The sequence below is a fragment of the Chiloscyllium plagiosum genome, unplaced genomic scaffold (genome assembly GCF_037043375.1).
Source record: "Chiloscyllium plagiosum isolate Xiang-an unplaced genomic scaffold, Cpla_swu_hap1 HiC_scaffold_3, whole genome shotgun sequence".
Classification (NCBI taxonomy): domain Eukaryota; kingdom Metazoa; phylum Chordata; class Chondrichthyes; order Orectolobiformes; family Hemiscylliidae; genus Chiloscyllium; species Chiloscyllium plagiosum.
The window spans coordinates 55507062-55523120 of record NW_028270141.1 but is presented as its reverse complement, the minus strand read 5'-3'; positions in this window follow the sequence as shown (position 1 = coordinate 55523120).

The window sequence follows — 16059 nt, the reverse complement described above, 5'->3', positions numbered from 1 at the left end:
AGTTATCAGTTTAATATCATTTATTCTTTTATTAAGTACAGGCATTATTTCTAACTTATATAGAACAAATTGGCTTAGTATTTTTACTAACATTTTCGAATCTTAAAAGACAAAAGAACTAACACCTCTTGATTATGCAAGCTGACAGGATAGACATTCTTAATCCCATCAGAAGTAACAGCCAGCTATTAGCACGTGTTTTAACCCATTTCCTCTTTAGATTAGATTACTTACAGTGTGGAAACAAGTCCACACCGACCCGCCGAAGCGTAACCCACCCATACCCCTACATTTACCCCTTACCTAACACTACAGGCAATTTAGCATGGCCAATTCACCTGATGTGCACATTTTTGGACTGTGGGTGGAAACCGGATCACCCGGAGGAAACCCACGCAGACACGGGGAGAACGTGCAAACTCCACACAGTCAGTCACCTGTGGCGGGAATTGAACCCGGGTCTCTCTGGCACTGTGAGGCAGCAGTGCTAACCACTGTGCCACCGTGCCGCCCTATCACTGCCTCAAACTTGTGCTGTGGTGGTTGAATAAAAGAGGCTATTTTTGCCACTCACCCATTCTGGTCGTTATTTGAACAAACTTCTCTGGGTTGAGGGTGTGTTGCTGGAAAAGCACAGCAGCTCAGGCAGCATCCGAGGAGCAGAAGAATTGACGTTTCAGGCAAAAGCCCTTCCTAAACGTCAATTCTCCTGCTCCTCGGATGCTGCCTGACCTACTGTGCTTTTCTAGCACCACACTCTTGATTCCAGCATCTGCAGTCCTCAGTTTCTCCCAGAACTTCTCTGAGTGTTTTAGTTTTAATTAGCAGAAGGATTCGACCTCTGCATTGTAACATAGTTTCGTGGTAATAGAAGCGGGAGTAGGTTATTTGGCCTGTCGAGCCTGCTCCACTATTCATTAAGGTCATGGCTGACCTATCCATCCTCCTACCTGCATTATCCCCATAAAGCTTAATGCCCCTACCATGCAAAAACCCATCTAATGTCTTGAATATACATAATGTAGCTGCCCCTACTGCTTCCTTGGGCAGAGAATACCATAGATAACAAGAAATATGGGTTAAATGTTGGCAAATGGGACTAGACTAATTTAGGATATCTGGTCGACATGATCGAGTTGGACCGAAGCATCTGATTCCATGTGGTACATCTCTATGACTCTATGGCTCAATAAATGGTAGGCCCCAGCACTCTACTTGTTACAGCTTGCTGATTGGAAAAGACTTTTTAATCCATACATTTTCCTGTTTGCTAACTCATCCTCTTTCCATGCTAATTTGTTATCCCTTGCACAAAAGCTCTTATAATGTGTAATTACCTTTGATGTGCCACCTAATTAAATATCTTTTGGAATTCCAAGTACACCACACTTACAGTTTCCCCTTTAACACCTTCCAGCATCTGCAGTCATTGTTTTTACCACTTTCCTGCCTAGCCCAAATAACCTTTGACTCTCTTGACAATAAAGAACTCCCCCACCTTGAAAAGAAATTGATTCTCCCTTTCCCAGTCGCTGGGGACGAGATTCATGACTCTCTAGAAATTTCTCCTTATCACTGTTGAAAAGGAAGATCCTTCTCGTTAACTGGATCGAGGCTTGAAGGTGAGGCAGGAACAAAGATACTGTACAAAGCTTTTACTTGAAGAATGTTTTTTAGGTCAACGCACAGTCTCACAGCTCTCTATCCTGTCCTAGCTGTTCCCTTGTGCTCCCTGTCCAGGATCACCTGAAAGTGGATATTACCGTAGAAGAGAGGCAGGTAGTCTGGCCAAGCCCACGAGGAAGTCCTCTAGTTTGTCCCCACTTCCCTATAACCTCCCATACCAGGCAGTTACAGAACAGGATAATGGGGGTGAAGTGAAGCCAAACATGAAGAAGCAGTCTCTCCAAAGAGTGAAAAAGGGGCTGCAAAAGTGCACAGCCACTGGACACCTGAAGGCTGCAAAGGATACCTATAGCCTGAGAGTCTATGAACCATCCTAACCTCCTATTGCACAGACCCCCCTTCCAAATCCCTAAGGATAAACTAGAGAAATTCCACATAGACAACCTCCCACTGAAGACCAGGCAAATCCAAGCAATAGAATATCAGGTAGTGAATCCGATGGTAGAAAGTGGCAAAGAAATGGGGGTGTGCAGCAGCAGGTTATGCAGAAAACTCCTCAGTGCAGAATGGAATGGGATGGAGGAAATTCCCGAAACATGGCTCAAATTGCAGGGATGAGGATTCTGATAAAACTTTCAGGTGTCCAGATCTAAAGGTAAAATTCTGTCAGAATGGTTGTCAGTTCAGATGGGAATTCACCACAAACTTGAGCTGCATTTTTGTTGTGGGTCTGTTCACTGAACTGGTAGGTTTGTTGGCAGATGTTTTTGTCTCCTTTCTAGGTAGAATTATCAGTGCTGTGTTGCCTCCTGTGAAGTGCTGCTGTACTTACTACTTTGAATTTATGTTGTTCTGTTTGAGCTGTTTTCGGTTGGTGCCGGTTCCAGTTTTCTAAGAAGGGTTACCGTGCTTCCAGGAAATCCCTTGCTGTTCTTTGTTTAACTTGACCTAGTATTCTGGATGCAAGTTTGCTCGGTGAGCTGCAAGGTTCATTTTCAGATGATTCTTCACCATACTAGGTACCATCATCAGTGTTGAAAATGTGTTGCTGGAAAAGCGCAGCAGGTCAGGCAGCATCCAGGGAACAGGAGAGTCGACGTTTCGGGAATAAGCCCTTCTTCAGGAATTCCTAACCAAAGTCCTGTACAGCTGCAACATCACTTCACGACTCTTGAATTCAATCCCTCTGCTAATGAACGATAATACTCCATAGGCCTTCTTACAAACTCTATCCACCTGAGTGGCAACCTTCAAAGATCTATGTACATAGACCCCAAGATCCCTCTGTTCCTCCACCTGACTAAGAACCCTACCATTAACCCTGTATTCCGCATTCTTATTTGTTCGAAGGAGGGTGTCGACTGACCGAACTGGTCCTCACCCTGAACAACTTTTCTTTCCAATCCTCCCACTTTCTCCAAACAAAAGGAGTAGCCATGGGCACCCGCATGGGCCCCAGCTATGCCTGCCTCTTCGTAGGGTATGTGGAACAATCCATCTTCCGCAACTACACTGGCCCCACCCCCCATCTTTTCCTTCGCTACATTGATGACTGTATCGGCGCTACCTCGTGCTCCCACGAGGAGGTTGAACAGTTCATCCACTACACTAACACCTTCCACCCCAACCTCAAATTCACCTGGACAGTCTCGGACTCCTCCCTCCCCTTCCTAGACCTTTCTGTTTCTATCTCAGGCGACCGAATCAACACGGACATCTACTACAAACCAACCGACTCCCACAGCTACCTGGACTACACTTCCTCCCATCCTGCCCCCTGTAAAAACGCCATCCCATTCTCCCAATTCCTTCGTCTCCGCCGCATCTGCTCCCAGGAGGACCAGTTCAAAATACGTACAACACAGATGGCCTCCTTCTTCAAGGACCGCAATTTCCCCCCTGACGTGGTCGACGGTGCCCTCCACCGCATCTCCTCCACTTCCCGCTCCTCCGCCCTTGAGCCCCGCCCCTCCAACCGCCACCAGGACAGAACCCCACTGGTCCTCACCTACCACCCCACCAATCTCCATGTACAGCGCATCATCCGCCGTCACTTCCGCCACCTCCAAACAGACCCCAGCACCAAGGATATATTTCCCTCCCCTCCCCTATCAGCTTTCCGTAGAGACCACTCCCTCCGCGACTCCCTTGTCAGATCCACACCCCCCACCGACCCAACCTCCACTCCCGGCACCTTCCCTTGCAACCGCAGGAGGTGCAACACTTGCGCCCACACCTCCCCCCTCACTTCTCTCCAAGGCCCCAAAGGAAACTTCCATATCCGCCACAGATTCACCTGCACCTCCACCCACATCATCTACTGCATCCGCTGCAGCCGGTGTGGCCTCCTCTATATTGGGGAGACAGGCCGCCTACTTGCGGAGCGATTCAGAGAGCACCTCTGGGCCACCCGGACGAACCAACCCAACCAACCTGTAGCACAGCATTTCAACTCCCCCTCCCACTCCACCGAGGATATGCAGGTCATTGGACTCATCCACCGCCAAACCACAACAACCCGACGGTCGGAGGAGGAGCGTCTTATCTTCCGACTGGGAACCCTCCAACCGCAGGGGATGAACTTGGACTTCACCAGTTTCTTCATCCCCCCTCCCCCCACCTTGTCTCAGCCGGATCCCTCCAGCCCGGCACCGCCTTCCTGACCTGCAGTCTTCTTCTTGACCTCTCCGCCTCCATCCTACTCCGACCTATCACCCTCACCTTGACCTCTTTCCACCTATCACATTTCCAACGCCCCTCCTCCAAGTCCCTCCTCCCTACCTTTTATCTTCTCCTGCTGAACACTCTCTGCTCATTCCTGAAGAAGGGCCTGTGCCCGAAACGTCGAATCTCCTGTTCCCTGGATGCTGCCTGACCTGCTGTGCTGTTCCAGCAATAAAGTTTCAACTTTGATCTCCAGCATCTGCAGACCTCACTTTCTCCTTCTATCCAATTGGCCAAATTTCCCTCTATCCCATGCCTCCTGACTTTCCGCATAAGCCTACCATGGGGAACCTTATCAAATGCCTTACTAAAATCCATGTACACTACATCCACTGCTCTACCCTCATCCACATGCTTGGTCACCTCCTCGAAGAATTCAATAAGACTTGTAAGGCAAGACCTACCCTTCACAAATCCGTGCTGGCTGTCCCTAATCAAGCAGTGTCTTTCCAGATACTCATAAATCCTATCCCTCAGTACCCTTTCCATTACTTTGCCTACCACAGAAGTAAGACTAACAGGCCTGTAATTCCCGGGGTTATCCCTATTCCCTTTTTTGAACAGGGGCACAACATTCGCTACTCTCCAGTCCCCTGGTACCACCCCCGTTGCCAGTGAAGACGAGAAAATCATTGCCAACGGTACTGCAATTTCCTCTCTTGCTTCCCACATAATCCTAGGATATATCCCGTCAGGCCCGGGGGACTTGTCTATCCTCAAGTTGTTCAAAATGTCCAACACATCTTCCTTCCTAACAGGTATCTCTTCTAGCTTACCAGTCCATTTCACACTCTCCTCTTCTACAATACGGTCCCTCTCGTTCGTAAATACTGAAGAGAAGTACTTGTTCAAGACCTCTCCTATCTCTTCCGACTCAATACACAGTCTCCCACTACTGTCCTTGATCGGACCTACCCTCGTTCTTGTCATTCTCAGGTTTCTCACATACGCATAAAATGCCTTGGGGTTAATTTGATCCTATCCGCCAACGATTTTTCATGCCCTCTCTTAAGCTCTCCTAATCCCTTTCTTCAGGTCCCTTCTGGCTATCCTGTATCCCTCCACTGCTCTGTCTGAATCCTGTTTCCTCAACCTTATGTAAGCCTCCTTCTTCCTCTTTACCAGACATTCAACCTCTCTCGTCAACCAAGGCTCCCTCACACGACCATTTCTTTCCTGCCTGATAGGTACATACATATCATGGACACGTCCTATCTGCTCTTTGAAAAAGTTCCACATTTCCACCACATCCTTCCCTGACAGCCTATGCTCCCAACGTATGCTCCTCAAATCCTGCCTTACAGCATTGTAATTTCCCTTCCCCAATTATAAAATCTACCTTGTTGTGCGCACCTATCTCTCTCCATAACCAAGGTGAAAGTCACAGAATTGTGGTCACCATCACCAAAATGTTCACCCACTAACAAGCCCACCACTTGTCCCGGTTCATTACCGAGTACCAAATCCAATATGGCCTCCCCTCTGGTTGGACAATCTACATACTGCGTTAGAAAAGCTTCCTGGACACACTGCACAAACACCGCCCCATCCAATCTACTTGATCTAAAGAGCTTCCAATCAATATTTGGGAAGTTGAAGTCGCCCATGACTACGACCCTGTGGCTTCTGCACCTTTCCAAAATCTGTTTCCCAATCTGTTTCTCCACATCTCTGCTGCTATTGGGGGGCCTATAGTAAACACCCAACAAGTGGGCGGCACGGTGGCACAGTGGTTAGCACTGCTGCCTCACAGCGCCAGAGACCCGGGTTCAATTCCCGACTCAGGCGACTGACTGTGTGGAGTTTGCACATTCTCCCCGTGTCTGCGTGGGTTTCCTCCGGGTGCTCCGGTTTCCTCCCACAATCCAAAAGATGTGCAGGTCAGGTGAATTGGCCATGCTAAATTGCCCGTAGTGTTAGGTTAGGGGTAAATGTAGGGGTACGGGTATGGGTGGGTTGCGCTTCGGCGGGGGCGGTGTGGACTTGTTGGGCCGAAGGGCCTGTTTCCACACTGTAAGTAATCTAATCTAATCTAATCTAAAAAAGGTGACTGCACCTTTCCTATTTCTGACTTCAGCCCATACTACCTCCAGAGGCAGATCCCCCTCAAACTTCCTTTCTGCAGCCGTTATACCATTTCTAATTAGCAATGCCACCCCCCCTCCTTTTTTCCCACCCTCCCTAATCTTACTGAAACACCTGTAACCAGGAACCTCCAACAGCCATTCCTGTCCCTCATCTATCCACGTTTCCGTGATGGCCACAACATCGTAGTCCCAGGTACCGATCCACGCCTTAAGTTCACCCACCTTATTTCTGATACTCCTTGCGTTGAAGTATACGCACTTGAGCCCATCTCTGTGTCCGCAAGTAGTCCCTGTCAGTGCTACCTTCTCCACAGCCTCCCTACAGTCTTGGGCATCCTGACACACAGCTAGCTTACTTGCTGGACTACAAGTCCGGATCCCATCCCCCTGCCAAATTAGTTTAAACCCCCCTGAAGAGTGCTAGCAAACCTACCCCCCAGGATATTGGTGCCCTTCTGGTTCAGGTGCAACCCGTCCTGTTTGTACAGGTCCCACCTTCCCCAGAATGCAGTCCAATTGTCCAAATATCTGAAGCCCTCCCTCCTACACCAGCCTTGCAGCCACGTGTTCAACTGCACTCTCTCCCTATTCTTTGCCTCACTGTCACGTGGCACCGGCAACAACCCAGAGATGACGACTCTGTCTGTCCTAGCTTTTAGCTTCCAGCCTAACTCCTTGAGCTCTTGAATGACCTCCCCACCCCTCTTCCTACCTATGTCGTTGGTGCCAATGTGTACCACGACTTCTGGCTGCACACCCTCCCCCTTAAGGATTCTGAAGACACGGTCTGAGACGTCTCGGACCCTAGCACCCGGGAGGCAACAAACCATCCGTGAGTCTCGCCCATGTCCACAGAACCGCCTGTCCGTCCCTCTAACTAGAGAGTCCCCTATAACTAGCGCTCTCCTCCTCTCCCCCTTTCCCTTCTGAGTCTCAGAGCCACAGACCCCTTCACTGCAGCTTACACCTGCAACGCTGTCCCCCCCAACAGTTTCCAAAGCTTATACTTATTTTTTAGGGGAACGACCACAGGGGAACCCTGCACTGCCTGCTTCTTCCCCTTCCCACCTCTAACTGTTACCCAGCTACCTCTGTTCTCCGGCGTAACTATGTCCCTGTAGCTTCTATCAATCACCCTCTCAGCCTCTCGAATAATCCTCAGTTCATCCAACTCCAGTTCCAGTTCCCTAACTCGTTCGGTGAGGATCAGGATCTGACTGCATTTCCTGCAGACGAAGTCGGCAGGAGTATCGGTGGTCACCCCTACCTCAAACATCCTGCAGGAGGAACATTCCACCGCCTGCGCTGCCATGACTGTACACTTTCTCCAAAAACAAGAACACTGAGTCAATAACACTGAGTCACTTACCTGTGGACTTTAAAGTTAGGTTAGAGGAGGCCCTACGGAAGTAGGACCTGGGGTCTAGAACACACCCACTCAAATACTAATCACTTACCTTCCCGCCCAGCTATGCGCTCCAACCTCACTTCCGCTGCTCCCACTCAAATGACTGTTGGTGATTAAAGGGTGAGTATTTATACTCACAGTTCTCCTTCCCGGCTGCCCCTCTGTTTGCCGTCACTTCCTCTGCTGCTCCCGCTCTTTTTGTGAAGAGAGAAAAAAAAAACACCGCTGCCCGCTACAGGTAAGTAATTTTGAAACAAACTGTCTTACCTTAGCTGTAGTCTCCCGGGTTCGCCTTTACTCGGCCGCTGCTCCCACTCAAATGACCGTTGGTGATTAAAGGGTGAGTATTTATACTCACAGTTCTCCTTCCCGGCTGCCCCTCTGTTTGCCGTCACTTCCTCTGCTGCTCCCGCTCTTTTTGTGAAGAGAGAAAAAAAAAACACCGCTGTGTACAGAGACTAGGGAGAGTTGGTCATGTCATTTCATTGCTAATTGGTGTTCATGGATGAGCTTGAGCTGCTTCAACACTACAGATGCAGTCAGGGCCCGAAAATGTGTTTCTAAAACTCTGGATGGCTTTGGATAGAAGTTGGATATTTACTGATATCATAACTAAGGATCATAGGGGTGGCACGGTGGCTCAGTGGTTAGCACTGTTGCCTTACAGCACCAGGGTCCCAGATTCGATTCCAGCCTCAGACGACTGTCTGTGTGGAGTTTGCACATTCTCCCCGTGTCTGTGTGGGTTTCCTCCGGGTGCTCTGGTTTCCTCCCACAGTCCAAAGACCTGCAGGTCAGGTGAATTGGCCATGCTAAATTGCCTATAATGTTAGGGGCATTAGTCAGAGGGAAATGGGTCTGGGTGGGTTACTCTTTGGAGGTCAGTGTGGACTTGTTGGGCCAAAGGGCCTGTTTCCACACTGTAGGGAATCTAATCTAACCAAAGATGTTAGTTGAACTGACCATGCGAAATTGTCCGGGGATGTGCAAGTTAAGTGCATTAATCAGGGGAAATGTAGAGTAATAGGATTTGGGGAATGGGTCTGGTTGTTGACATTTTGGGCTGAATAGCATCCAAGGAGCAGGAGAACCGACGTTTTGAGCAAGAACCCTTCATTAGGATGAGGGGCTCTTGCCCGAAACGTCGATTCTCCTGCTCCTTGGATACTTCCTGACCTGCTGTGCTTTTCCAGCACCACACTCTTGACTCTAATCTCCAGCTTCTGCAGTCCTCACTTTCTCCTTGTTGGGCCGAATGACCTGATTCCACACTCTAGGCATTCTATGATTTGATGATCTATGACTCTATAGTAACCTTGAATCAATTATGTACTTATGAATGTTTTATATTGTCACTCAAGACATTTAGCCAGAGGTGAACAAGTTGCAAATTTATGGTCACCTGGATACAGGAGAGAGAAAAAGACAGAGAGGAAATCTCACAACTGATGAAGTGTCAAAGAAGCTTCACAGGGATAAAATGCACATCAGATTGAATTTGCATTCTCTTAGGACTATGATGTGAACATGATGCTTTCAAAAAAAGACAGCATTCTGGGCAAGAAATGTATTTGTATGTCCCCCTTTTATAGAATGCACCTTCAATAGACAATAGGTGCCATTCTGCCCTTCGAGCCTGCACCACCATTCATTATGATCATGGCTGATCATCCTCAATCATTCACTGCAGGTTATGCGAAGGGAAAATTCTCTTTCTTGCTCTAAATACTGCCAGTCAGGCACTACCAAAGGGACTGATTCAATTAAGATTATATTTGCTGGAATTGAGAAGAATGAGGTGGCATCTCAAAGGAACCTATAAAATTCTAACAGGACTAGACATGGTAGATCCAGGAAGATGTTCCTGATAGTGCTTGTGGTGGGGGGGGGGGGGGGGGTGTCATTCCAGAATGATCTTAATAATCTAAGGTCAATGGATAAACCATTTAGGAATATGATAAAGAGAGATTTCTTACAGTAGAATCTTACAGTAGACTATTTGGTCTATTAACTCCACAATGACCCTTAGAACATCCCATCCAGATCCATTGCCCCTTCCCCCACCCCCTGTAACCCTACATTTTCCATGGCTAATTCCCCTAGCCAACACATCCTTGGATACTATGGGCAATTCAATATGGGTAATCCACTTAAACTGTACAACTGTCGGAAGAAGGGCTGAAGAAGGGCTCATGCCCGAAACGTCGATTCTCCTGCTCCTTGGATGCTGCCTGACCTGCTGCGCTTTTCCAGCAACACATTTTCAGCAACTGTCGGAAGAAACTGGAACACTCGGAGCAAATCCATACAGACACGGGGGAATGTGCAAACTTCACACAGTCACTTGGGTGTGAAATCAAACCCAGATCCATGGCACAATGAGACAGCTATGTTAAACACTGAGCCACCATTTTGGTCTATCTCAATCCAGTGAATGGTGTGTCTATAGAACGCTGTTCCACATAAAGCAATCAGGGCCAAAACATTGTATTATTTCAAGAAGAATTTGGAAATAGCACTTGGGGCTAAAGGAATCAAAGGATATGGGAGAAAACTGGGAAAAGGTTATTGAGTTTGATGATTAACCATGATCATAATGAATGGTGGATCAGGCTTGAAGGACTGAAAGGCCTACTGCTGCTCCTATTTTCTATATTCCTATATAATCAAGACAAAAGAGTTTCGATCAATCTATGAAAGGCAAGAAACTACCAAAATCCAATAACATCCACTCCAAACTTTGCAATGTTCAACTATCACAAACAATTCAGAGCTGATCTATATCACTTTTTAAAAACTTTTCTCTTTTTGAACTCACCTGTAACCATAATCAGTGGGCTGGATAATAATGATGGTTTCCACATAGGGTTAGAGTTGGCATTGTCTGTGCAACAGGATAGGGTTAGAATGATTATTGATGATTTGATTGTTGACTTGACTATTCTGTTCTTATCCTTGATAAGCTTGCAATCGTGGCTATGCCATGGTGGTCAGATCAGACTGAAACATTTCAAATTGTGTCATAGTTCTTCCATTTTGGTATGAGTGTTTGGTATGCACTTTCATAAAAGCACTTAAGGTTGTTTTCTTTTCATATTTCCCAAATATAATCCCATTAATGCTGTAAAGTGTAATCATCTGAATTTCTTTGCCAGAATGGGTGGTGGAAAGCAGATTCAATAATAACTTTCAGAAGGGAATTGGATAAATATTTGAAGGTCAAAAATGTTCAATTCTATAGAAGAAGCAGGGAAGTATTAGTAGACTTCACCTCATTGGCACATTTGTACAATTAATAAAGTTTAAATTTTATACATTAAATTTTATACATATTGAAATTTTATTGATTGGAACAGGGTCTTTAGATTTGATATTCCAGGACCATTAGCCTAACACTCAATATATGGTTCAGCAGTTAGAAGGGATACTAAGGCTGCAAAGCTGATTAACAAGAACAATGGCCTTTGACCTAGAATGATATTGCTAGAAATACAAATTCAAGTTAACCTGTCATGGACCTGCTAGAAGTGCTTTCCGTATTGATCAAGAGTTGCAAATATTGTATTAGAAGTGATTAGTTGCGCCAAATCAGGCGTACATACTGGGGCCAAGTGTTTCAAAGCTACTAGAAAAATAATATAAAAATAATGGTGCATCACTGAGGTCTTTGCACTTGCCAAGATTCAACATTTGTCACTCGACACCTTTGAGTCATTTATTGGAAAAGAGAATTACAAATAGGGCATTTGCCCATTCCTTTGGCACAAGAAGAAAGGAGAGGGAGCTCTCTTAATAAAGTACGATGTCAATATGATCTTGGCTCAGAAGATCAAGATTTCGAAATGGCTTTCATAGAAATTAGAAAAAGAAAAGTCACTGGTGGGAGGGGTTTATAGCTCCACTAACAACACATGTCATGAAATAACAGGGTCTTGTAAAATGGGACTGCAGTCATCATGAGTGACTTTAATTTTCATTGTATACTGGAGAAATCAAATTGGCAAAAGATAGACTTTTAGATGAGTTTCGAGTGTATTTGTGATAGCTTCTTAGGATAGATTGTGGAAATAACCAGAGAACAATATTTTTTTCAGAAATGGTACTGAGTAGTTTGATTGGATTAATTAATTAATCAGACTAAATAACCTCTTGGCAAGAATGATCACAGCAATACAGAATTTTACATTCGCCTTGTGGATCTGAAACTAGCGTCTTAAGCCTTTAGACAATTACAGTGGTATGAAGACCAGAATGGCTGAAATGTACAGGAAAATAGATGTAAAGTTAAGATAGTAGATAAACAGATATTTAAGAAGAAATTTCATATTTTCCAAAAAATGTCTATTGAGAAACAAAGATTCTATGACAAGGATGAGTCATCGCTAACTAATTAAGGAGGTTAAGGATTGTATTAAGTTGAAAGGAAAGATGTACAAAGTGGCAAAGATTAGTGGTCAGCCATAAAATTGGGAAAAATATAAAAACAGCGAATAAAGAATTAAAAATAGGGAGAAACAATTCTAAGAGTAAGTAAGCAAGAAACATAAAAACAGAGAGAAGGTATTTTCCAAGTATATAAAATAGAAGGAAAGATGTTTTGAAAAGATTTACAAGGATGTTGCCAGGGTTGGTTGATTTGAGCTATAGGGAGAGGTTGACTAGGCTGGGGCTGTTTTCCCTAAAGCATTGGAGGCTGAGGAGTGACCTTTTAGATGTTTATAACATCATGATGGGCATGGATAGGATAAAAAGACAAGGTCCTTTTCCTGGGTGTGGGAGTCCAGAACTAGAGGGCATAGGTTCAGAGTGAGAGGAGAAAGATATAAAAGGGACCTAAGGGGCAACTTTTTCATGCAGAAAGTGGTGCATGTATGGAATGAGCTGCCAGAGGAAGTGGTGGAGGCTGGTACAATTACAGCATTTAAAAGGCATCTGTGTGGGTATATGAATAGGAAGGGTTTAGAGGGATATGAGCCGGGTGCTGGCAAATGGGACTAGATTAGTTTAGGATATCTGGTTTAATGGACGAGTTGGACCAGAGGGTCTGTTTCCATGCTGTACATCTCTATAACTCCATCACTTTAAGAGAGTAGCTAAAAGCATTTCAATAATAGCAGAAAATCAAGGGATCAAAAGGAAAAAGGGTCTTAAGACAATCATTACCACACAAGGTAAGGCATCAGGTAAACAAATGGGGATGACAAGTCAGCTGAGCCTGCTAACATACATCTTACAATCTTAAAGGGAATAGCCCCAAAAATAATGGATGCATTATGGATTTAAAAAAAATGAAATACTTCTGTTCAAGAAAGGAGGAAAGCAGAAAGCAGGAAACTACCAGCCTAGAAGCCGAACATCTGTCATTGGGAAAGTGCTGGAATCCATTTTTTTTATTCATTCACAGGATGAGGGCATTGCTGGCCAGGCAGCATTTTTTTCATCCATCCCTAATTGGCCAAAGGGCAGTTAAGAGTCAACCACATCATTGTCATTTGTCTTCACATGTAGACCAGACCAGGTAAGGATAGCAGTTTCCTTCTCTAAAGATGTTAGTGAATCAGATGGGATTTTCCGACAACCAATTCATGGTCATCATTCAACTAGTCCATTGGCTAACTAGTAGGAAATGGAATAAATGGGTTATTTTCAGAGTGGCAAACTACAACCAATGGACAATCACAAGGATCAGTTCTGAGGTCTATTAATGATCTGTTTTAACAACCTGGATGAAGAAATTGGTATACTGAAGCCAGATGTGCTAGTGATACAAATATAGAAAGATGAGCATAGGTTTATAGACTTATAAATTCTTAGAGGCTTACAGCACAGAAATAGGTCATTCGTTCCAACAAGTCCATGCCAATCAGGTTTCCTAAACTGAACAAGTCCCAGTTTCCTGCATTCGGCCCATTTCCCTCTAAACCTTTCCTATCTGTGTACCGTGCATGTTGTGACGAGGCTGTTACAGTCCAGCAAACAGATATAGATAGATTCAGGCAGTTGGTAAAAGTTTGAAAGATAAAATATAATTTAGGAAAATGTGTGCTTGTTCACTTTGACAGGAAGGTCAGAGAATTTGAATGCTATTTTGGTGGTGATGGATTAAAAATGCTGCAGTACAGAGTGAATCACAAAAACTAGCATGCAGGTATAGCAAGTAATTGTGAAGGCAAAAAGAATGTTGGCCTTTATTGCTAAAGGTAAAAGTGAGGACTGCAGAGGCTGGAGTTCAGAGTTGAGAGTGTGGTGCTGGAAAAACACAGTAGGTCCTGTAGCATCCGAGGAGCAGCAGAATCAATGTTTTGGGCATAAGCCCTTCATTCTGGTGCTTTTGCAGCACCACACTCTTGACTTTATTGCAAAAAGGATGCAGAATAACAAAAGGGGTGTCTTGTTATAACTATACAAGCCGTTGGTGAGACTACATCTGGAGTACTGTGCATGGTTTTAGTCTTCTTATGTAAGTATATAGACAGATTTAAGTAAGGATGTAATTGTATTGACAGCTTTTCAGAGAAAGTTCACTGGTTCACTCCTGTGATAAAGAGATTGATTTATGAAGGAAGGTTGAAAAGGCTGTGCCTATACTCATTGAAAAATGAGAGGTGACCTGATTGGAAAATAACATTTGAGGGGACGTGATTGGACAGATGCTGAGAAAATTATATCTGCCATCAATGAATCTTAAATGCAAGATCACAATTTCATAAGGTTGGGTCTTCCATTTAAGATGGAGATGAGGATTCATTTCTTCTCTTGAATGGTCATTAATCTTTGGAATTCTCTTCCACAGCTGTGGAGACTGTCATTGAGTGTGATCAAGGCTCAATTAGACTCTTGAAATACATGGGGATTTCACAGTTACAGGAAAAAGAATGGGTAAGTGAAGTTGAGGTCAAGGTCAGGTCAGCCATGATTGCACTTAAGGTAGAACAAACTGTGGCCTATTCATGCTTCTATTTATTTATTTTTCATCTTCAGTTCTTCTTGTAACACTTTAGATCTGTGTCCTCTGCCTTTGGACACTATGACAACTGGAACCAGTTTCTTCCTACTTACACTTATCAAAACCCTTCAGGCTTTTGATGCTACTCTTGAGACTTCACTCTTTGAAACAGAAGTGCCCCAAGTGTTTCTGTGGAGGCAGAACCAAATCTTACATTCCTGGTACCATTCCTGTAAATCTATATCTGCTCCCTTAATGGTTGACATACTTCCTAAAGTCCGTTGCTCCAAATTGATGACAATACTCCAGTTGTGGTCTAAGACATTGTCTAAAGATTGAGAGCTTTGCTTTTGTGCTCTATCTCTCGCTATAAAGCCAAGGACCTCATATTATTGTTCAATCTTCAAGATCTATGGACATAATATTTTCTATTTTGCAGCCCATTTAATATTGTACAATTTCCTTTATCACAAGAACAGCATATGCTGGAAACAGTCAGCATGTCTTGCAGTATCTGTGGAGAGAGAAACAGAGTTAAACTTTCAGGTCAATTATACTTAGTCATAAGTATTTACATTATGTTGCTTCTCGCAAATTTCCTCTGAAAACATGGATCACTTCGCAGTTCTCTCAATTTGTTTCATTTACTATGTTCTGAGTCTGTATGTAAGGACACAACTTCGACTGGGACAACACATCCATCCTAGGACAGACTGAAATAGAGATATGCATGGGAATTCCTAGAGGCCTGGCATTCAAACTGGGACTTCATCAATAAATGCACTGATTTGGACCCCATCAATTACCCTCTGAGAAAAAGAACCGGAAATGATATCACCGACCTTAAGAGAACAAGACACATAAATAAAAAGTGGGACATAACACCAGCGCTTCACCAGAGGCTCATTGATGATGTCAAGATTAGAGTGGGCTGGAAAAGCATAGCAGGTCAGGCAGCATCTGAGGAGCAGGAAAATTGACGTTTCGGGCAAAAGCCCTTCATCAGAAATGAAGCAGAGAGCCTCTGGGGTGGAGAGATAAATGAGAGGGGGGGTGGGGCTGAGGAGAAGGTAGCTAAGAGTACAATGGGTGGATGGAGGTGGGGATGAAGATGATAGGTCAGAGAGGAGGGTGGAGTGAATAGGTGGGAAGGAAGATTGGCAGGTAAGACAGGTCATGAGTATGGTGCTGAGCTGTCAGGTTGGAACAGGGGTAAGGTGGGGGGAGGAGAAATGAGGAAACTGGTGAAGTCCACATTGATGCCCTAG